Here is an 8,615-nt window from a genome sequence, read left to right as displayed (position 1 = left end):
TCATCGCCCTTAGTAGGAATTAGTAAGTTGTTGCAATCGTCAATTTTTTACTACAATCATCGCTTGAATAATGAGGGTTCGACCGTTAGGTGTGAGCCGTTGAGATTTTGACCAATTGGTGATGGTTGTGGCTGTCAATGGTGATGGGGGATTGAAATTATAGATTTTCGGGATTTTGGGTTTTTTTATTTTTAACAAGTTTTGAGTTTTTTTAAAATAAAAATTTTAAGTGTCTTTTTTTTTAATAAAAAATTGTAATTTTACTTGCCTGATATATGTTACATAACGATCAAATTTAACAGCGATTACAGTCTAGGTATCTAAAAATGTAACATCCTTCATGCCGGGTTAGTGATTAATTTGTAAAGTTTCATCATTTGGTGATTTAAAGTAGAATGATGGAAAAGTTCAATGACTTATTTGAGTTATTTTGTGTAGGATTGAATTATAAAGAAAAAAGATTAGAAGGACAAAATGGTCTTTTTATAGCAATATAATTATTGGGGTTAGTATTATATTAACCACGTGGAAGTATAGGAGATTAAAAAACAAGCTTCCAGAGTCCTCTTCTTCATTCTTCTTCTTCATACGTGAGACCCAAGCTAAGGTAAGATTCTCTTGTTAGTGAATTTCTTGATGAATTTATGGTTGATTCATGACCATTAGGCAATAGTTAAGCTTAAAGGAAGTTTAAATTGTTTTAAAACCTCAAGATGAGAAGTATATGAAGAATTAAAGAAAGGAAGTAGAAAAGTGAAATCTTAGATTAGAGTTCATAATAAGAATTGAAAGTGAGATTTGACTTGTCATCAAGTTAATTAAGGGATAGGAAGTGTTAATAGGAATTTGAACATGTTGTAAAACTAGTATAATTTTTGCAATTACATAGGAATGACTAGATTTGGAGTTAAAGAAGTGATTATGGAATATAAATAAGTTTAAGTATGTGTATTAAAGTTAGGAGTATTAAAGGAAGTGAAATAGGAAGGTTTGAGCTGAAATAAGGTGATTTTTGAGCTCAAAATGGGATTTCTGGGCTAGGGGAATCGGTACCCATTCAAGGGGAATCGATCCCCCCTCAAACGAATATGAATTTTCAGAATGCTAGAGGGGAATCGATGCCCCCAGGGGGGAACCGATTCCCCCATAATGAAAAAAAAAGAAAGAAGAGAGACTAAACTATCAATCCCTTAAATTGGTAGGCTATTAGAGGTTAATTTCAAAACTTAGGCATCTGATAATCATCTTGAAAATTTTGCTTATATAGATATTGAGCCTAATCGAGTTCCGGAACCATCGACAAGTAGGATCAATCGAGGGAAAGACAAAGAAATCTAGGTGAGTGCATATGCATAGCATGAATATGTATTTTATTCAGTTCTAGACTTGTGATAAGTCTAGATTCAATATTTTGATACATGATCGTAGTTCATATGATGATATATGACATGAATCCATACCATATGCATTATGGGACATGAATATGAAAGAAAAAGTTACATGAGTTATATGATAAAGGTATGGAAATAATATGTCTACGTGATATAAATTAGATAAATTGTGAAAGCCCATGTTATGTAAATAAGAACTATAGGTATAGTTGACATGCCAAGGGTAGAGGGTCTATGTGGTCCTTCGGAACATATATGTATTCTTTGGAACATGTGTGAGGTCTGGTGAGACACATACTTGATCCTTGGTATATGTATATGATTCTTAAGGAATGATATGTGGTCCTTCGGGACATATATGTATTCTTTGGAACATGTGTGAGTCTGGTGAGACACATACTTGATCCTTGGCATATGTATATGATTCTTAAGGAATGATATGTGGTCCTTATGGATATTATTATATGGCACTACGGTGCAATTCTACGTAGCACTCCGGTGCAATTCTACGTGGCACTTAGGTGCAATTATATGAGCTGTGGTGACAGCATAGTGCACAACCTCACAATACTCACATACCTTAGGTTCTCTGTATGGTACCATGGGCTAATGAACTTACTAAGGCAAACTTATGAATGTGAATTTGATAAGTATATGTGTAAGAAACATGGTTTTGGTTATTGCATTGTTTACATACATCTTATTATTGCAACCCATCTCATTTTGGTAATTACTTTATATTTATTGATATTATTATTATATTGCCTCACTAAGTCGATGACTTAGTGTGTGAGTGTTTCACACGTAGGATCCGATAAAGTAGACGATCGAGGTTAAGCAATTGGACAACATTACTCCTGCAACTATCAGATCAGAAGCAACTTAATCAGTAGGTCATTTTGTTATGAAAATGGATGTTGGCATGTAATTTTAGAGTTAAGTTGTGTATGCTCTGAATATTTTGGTAAACTTATATTACCATATGTATATTATTGTATTTTTCGTAATATAAGTTCAAGTATTTTATTATTATTTGTAATGAGTTGTGTTTTAAAAGTCAATGTAATATCTCTGACTAGTATTCGGGTTGGGATACGGGTTGGGGGTGTTACATTTAATGGTATCAGAGCTATGATTTAGCCGATTCTAGGCATAAACCAGAGTCTATAGAGTCTTTAAATGGAATACATGCCAATAAATAGTGAGAACTTCTGATCTGGTATAGTATGAGTATGTTGTTTTGCTAATAGAACAATGTGTTTATTCTTATTAGATGTCCGGACATAATAGCTCCCGAAGTGAAGCGGAAGAAGATAGGCCTGCTGAAAGCAGTAATTCACCTGCCCTGGCCATGCAAGGTGAAGAACAGACATCTCAAAGAGTGCCTGTGCAAGATCAATATATGTTCTTCAGAACGTTAGACGTTATTCTAATGCGTCTTCAACCTCCTGCTCCATCAACTCAAATGATGAATGTAGAAAAAGAGTTGAGAGGTTTAGGAGTTTCCGAATTTAAGGGAGAAACCGAAGAATGTCCGGTTGCGGCAGATCTTTGGTTAAATGATTTAAAAATCATGTTGGATGGTCTCCACTGTTCTGAAGTGGAGAAGTTAGATGGAGCTGTCTCGTTGTTGACGGGTCAGGCGATAATATAGTGGACTAACGTCACCATGAGGATGCCCAGTGACCAATTGACTTGGTCTTTATTCTTAGATGAATTTAAAAACAAGTACATTGGAGATCAATTTATTCGACAAATGAAGCAGGAGTTTTTGAATTTGAAACAGATGAACCGCTCTGTATATGAGTATAAATGTGAGTTCAACAAGTTGAGTAGGTTTGCATCCGAGCATGTGCCTACTGAAAAAGAGGCTTGTGAATGGTTTGTGGAGGGTTTACGCCCTAGATTGAAAGCGATGCTGATAGTATTGAATTTGTCCTCGTTCCAAGAGGTGATCAATCGTGCCAAGGCTCTTGAAAGAGCTTAGAATGAGAGATTTGGGGATTTTAGAGTTCAGACATCAAAGAGAACGGGTGTTTCTTCTAGCTCAGTACCATCAAAAAGGGGAAGAGACTCAGGATTTCGATCACAAGCTAGATCAGAATCAGTTGCATCGTCTGCTAGGGGAGCAAGTCAGGCAAGACCTAGACAGACGCAGTCAGTGGGATATGGTATTGGGAGATCTACTCCGAGTCAAGCGAGACAGTGTCAGCATTGTGGGAAAAACCATTCTGGGGCTTGTCGGATGGCTGCTGGGACTTGTTTTTGATGCGAAGATGCCGGACATTTTATCTGGGATTGTCCATTGATAGTTGGTGAGCCTGCACCATCTGAAAGAGTTGGTTCTTCCTCACAAAGAGGACGAGGAAGAGGCAGAGGAAGGAACCCGTCTGAATTCTCTGCTCAACCTGAAGTTCGATCAACTGCACGGGTGTACAATCTAAAGACAAGTGAAGACCGTGATGACCCTGATATTATAGCAAGTACTTTTCAGTTGTACGATAAATTAGTATTGGTACTGATTGATCCGGGTTCTAATTATTCTTATATTACAAGTAAGTTAGTAAAGGAATTGAGGATTCCCTTAGAAGCTACAAGTAATGAGATTATAGTAACAACTCCGTTAGGCCATAGTGCTCGGGTGAATAAAGTCTATAAGGGGTGTCCCATAAAGGTTCAGGGAATTGAATTCCCTGCTAATCTGATGGAATTACCCTTTGACGAGTTTGAAGTGATTATGGGAATGGATTGGTTGTTCCGTTACTATGGAGATGTTAATTGCAGATTGAAAAAGGTAACCCTGAAAAGTCCAGGAGAAACAAAGATAAGTGTGAGCAGTTAAAAGTTTAATCCCTTAGAAAATGTAATGTCAGCTAAGAAGCTATTGCTACAGGGATGTCAAGGATTTCTTGAAAATGTAATAGATTTAAGAGCTATAGAGAAAGGGCTAGAGGAGATTCCAATAGTTTAAGAATTCCCTGAAGTTTTCCCGACTGAGTTGCCAAGATTACCTCCAGATAGAGAGGTAGAATTTCAAATTGAAGTAATGCCAGGAACTGCTCCAATTGCAATGTCACCTTATCGGATGACTCTGAAAGAATTGCAAGAGTTAAAGAATCAATTACAAGAGTTGTTAGGAAAGGGATTTATTCGACCAAGTGTGTCACCTTGGGGAGCTCCGGTGTTATTTGTTAAGAAGAATGATGGATAAATGCATCTAGGTATTGATTATCGACAACTTAATAAGGTGACCATGAAGAACAAGTATCCCCTTCCGCGCATTGATGACTTGTTTGATCAACTAAAAGGAACTTCGGTATTTTCGAAGATCGATCTACGTTCGAGTTATCATCAATTGAAGATTCAGGAGAAAGATATTCCGAAGACGGCTTTCAGAACGAGATATGGTCATTATGAATTCATCGTAATGCCATTCGGAGTAACGAATGCACCAGCTGCTTTCATGGATCTCATGAACATGATTTTTCAGCCATATTTGGACCAGTTTGTTGTTGTCTTTATTGATGACATACTGGTTTACTCGAAGTCCATTGAAGAGCACAGCGCACATCTGAGGCTAGTTTTGCAAATTCTCAGGGATAAAAATCTCTATGCGAAATTGTCCAAATGTGAATTTTGGCTAAACGAAGTAATTTTCTTAGGGCATGTGATCTCGGCAGTTGGGATTAGAGTAGACCCTCAGAAGGTTAAAGCTATAATGGACTGGGAAGTTCCAAAGAATATATCTGAAGTTTGGAGTTTCCTTGGACTTGTCGGTTATTATCGAAGATTCGTTAAGAATTTTTCGATGATAGTGCTGCCTTTAACAAAGATGATGAGAAAGAATGTACCGTTTGTTTGGACTTCTGAATGTCAAGAAAGTTTTGAAGCTTTAAAGAGAATTCTGACAGAAACTCCGATATTGGTTCAACCGGAATCTGGCAAGAATTTTGTAGTATACAGTGACGCATCCCAGAACTGGTTGGGGTGTGTATTAATGCAAGAAGGGAAGGTGGTAGCGTATGCATCGAGACAGTTGAAACCACATGAAAAGAATTACCCCACTCATGATTTAGAAATGGCTGCTGTAGTATTCGCTCTCAGGATTTGGCGTCATTATCTTTATGGGGAGCGTTGTTACTTATATACGGATCATAAGAGCCTGAAGTACCTGATGACTAAAAAAGAGTTGAATTTGAGGCAACGTAGATGGGTAGAGTTCTTAAAAGATTATGATGTGATAATTGACTATTATCCCGGAAAGGCTAACGTGGTAGCAGATGCTTTGAGTAGAAAGACGTTTGCAGCTTTAAAAGCTATGGATGCAAGATTATCTTTAACGGGAGACGGTGGTCTTTGTGCAGAGTTAACCCTTAAACCAGCATGGTTGGAACGAGTAGGAGAATTGCAAAGTAAAGATGAAACGTGTTTGAAAATAATTGAGCAAGTAAAGAGCAAAGAGATTAAAGACTTTGAGATTAAGTCAGATGGAAATCTATATTGTAAAGGAAGAATTGTAATACCCGACAATGACGACTTAAAGAAAGAAATATTAACAGAGGCTCATTGCAGTCCGTTAACGATGCACCCGGGTGGAACCAAGATGTATATAGATTTGAAGGATCGATTTTGGTGGTCAGGGATGAAACGAAGCATCACCGAATTTGTGTCTAAGTATTTGATATGTCAACAAGTCAAAGCTGAGCATCAAGTTCTGTCAAGATTATTGCAACCGCTTTTCATTCCTCAATGGAAATGGGAAAATGTTACGATGGATTTTGTTTCAGGGTTACCCTTGACTCCGAACAAAAGAGAATCAATCTGAGTAATTGTTGATCGATTAACTAAGTCAGCGCATTTCCTTCCGGTTAGAACATATTTCTCTATGGAAAAGTATGCAGAGTTGTATATTAGAGAAGTTATTAGATTGCATGGAGTACCTGTTTCCATAGTCTCTGATCGAGACCCTCGATTCACTTCTAGATTCTGGAAATCTTTGCATGGAGCGTTGGGGACTCGTTTAAACTTTAGTACGGCTTTTCATCCTCAGACTGATGGGCAACCAGAGAGAACTATTCAGATATTGGAAGATATGTTGAGAGCATGCGTAATGGAATTCAAAGGATCATGGGAAAAGTATTTACCGCTGGTAGAGTTCGCTTACAACAATAGTTATCAGTCTAGTATAAAGATGGCCCCATATGAAGCATTATATGGAAGAAAATGTCGTACTCCATTAAATTGGTATGAACTCAAAGATCGAAGTATTCTTGGTCCGGATTTAATTCAAGATGTAGAACAGAAAGTTTGAGAAATTCAGCATAACCTCAAAGTGGCCTCTGATCGGCAAAAGTCCTATTCTGATCTTAAAAGAAAGGAGATTGAATTTGAAGTTGGGGATAAAGTGTTTTTAAAGGTATCTCCATGGAAGAATATGTTGAGGTTTGGTCGGAAAGGAAAGTTAAGTCCCCGGTTTATTGGACCATATGAGATTGTAAAAAGAGTGGGACCCGTAGCATACCAATTGACTTTACCACCAGAAATGGAAAAGATTCACAATGTATTCCATGTCTCAATGCTTCGGAGATATCGATCGGATCCCTCCCATATCGTAAACCCAGAAGAGATCGAGGTATAACCGGATTTGACTTATAAGGAAGAACCGATTCAAATTTTAGCTCATGAGGTTAAGCAATTGAGGAACAAGATTATCCCATTGGTTAAAGTTTTATGGAAGAATCACGAAGTAGAGGAAGCAACATGGGAGTGTGAGGAGGATATGAGGAATCAGTATCCCCATCTCTTTTCTTATTGAAAATTCGAGGATGAATTTTCTTAAGGGAGAGAGATTTGTAACATCCTCCATGCCGGGTTAGTGATTAATTTGTAAAGTTTCAGTATTTGGTGATTTAAAGTAGAATGATGGAAAAGTTCAATGACTTATTTGAGTTATTTTGTGTAGGATTGAATTATAAAGAATGAAGATTAGAAGGACAAAATGGTCTTTTTATAGTAATATAATTATTGGGGTTAGTATTATATTAACCACGTGGAAGTATAGGAAATTAAAAAATAAGCTTCCAGAGTCCTCTTCTTCTTTCTTCTTCTTCATACGTGAGACCCAAGCTAAGGTAAGATTCTCTTGTTAGTGAATTTCTTGATGAATTTATGGTTGATTCATGACCATTAGGCAATAGTTAAGCTTAAAGGAAGTTTAAATTGTTTTAAAACCTCAAGATGAGAAGTATATGAAGAATTAAAGAAAGGAAGTAGAAAAGTGAAATCTTAGATTAGAGTTCATAATAAGAATTGGAAGTGAGATTTGACTTGGCATCAAGTTAATTAAGGGATAGGAAGTGTTAGAATAGAAATTTGAACATGTTGCAAAACTAGTATAATTTTTGCAATTACATAGGAATGACTAGATTTGGAGTTAAAGAAGTGATTATGGAATAGAAATAAGTTTAAGTATGTGTATTAAAGTTAGGAGTATTAAAGGAAGTGAAATAGGAAGGTTTGAGCTGAAATAAGGTGATTTTCGAGCTCAAAATGGGATTTCTAGGCTAGGGGAATCGGTACCCATTCAAGGGGAATCGATCCCCCCTCAAACGAATATGAATTTCCAGAATGCTAGAGGGGAATCGATACCCCCAGGGGGGAACCGATTCCCCCATAATGAAAAAAAGAAAGAAAGAAGAGAGACTAAACTATCAATCCCTTAAATTGGTAGGCTATTAGAGGTTAATTTCAAGACTTAGGCATCTGATAATCATCTTGAAAATTTTACTTATGTAGATATTGAGCCTAATCGAGTTCCGGAACCATCGACAAGTAGGATCAATCGAGGGAAAGACAAAGAAATCTAGGTGAGTGCATATGCATAGCATGAATATGTAATTTATTCAGTTCTAGACTTGTGATAAGTCTAAATTCAATATTTTGATACATGATCGTAGTTCATATGATGATATATGACATGAATCCATACCATATGCATTATGGGACATGAATATGAAAGAAAAAGTTACATGAGTTATATGATAAAGGTATGGAAATAATATGTCTACGTGATATAAATTAGATAAATTGTGAAAGCCCATGTTGTGTAAATGAGAACTATAGGTATAGTTGCCATGCCAAGGGTAGAGGGTCTATGTGGTCCTTCGGGACATATATGTATTCTTTGGAACATGTGTGAGGTCTGGTGAGACACATACTTGATCC

This window comes from Hibiscus syriacus, unplaced genomic scaffold, assembly GCF_006381635.1.
Source record: "Hibiscus syriacus cultivar Baekdansim isolate YM2019G1 unplaced genomic scaffold, ASM638163v2 tig00110597_pilon, whole genome shotgun sequence".
NCBI classification, from domain to species: Eukaryota; Viridiplantae; Streptophyta; class Magnoliopsida; order Malvales; family Malvaceae; genus Hibiscus; species Hibiscus syriacus.
Note: the sequence above shows the minus strand (reverse complement) of the source record.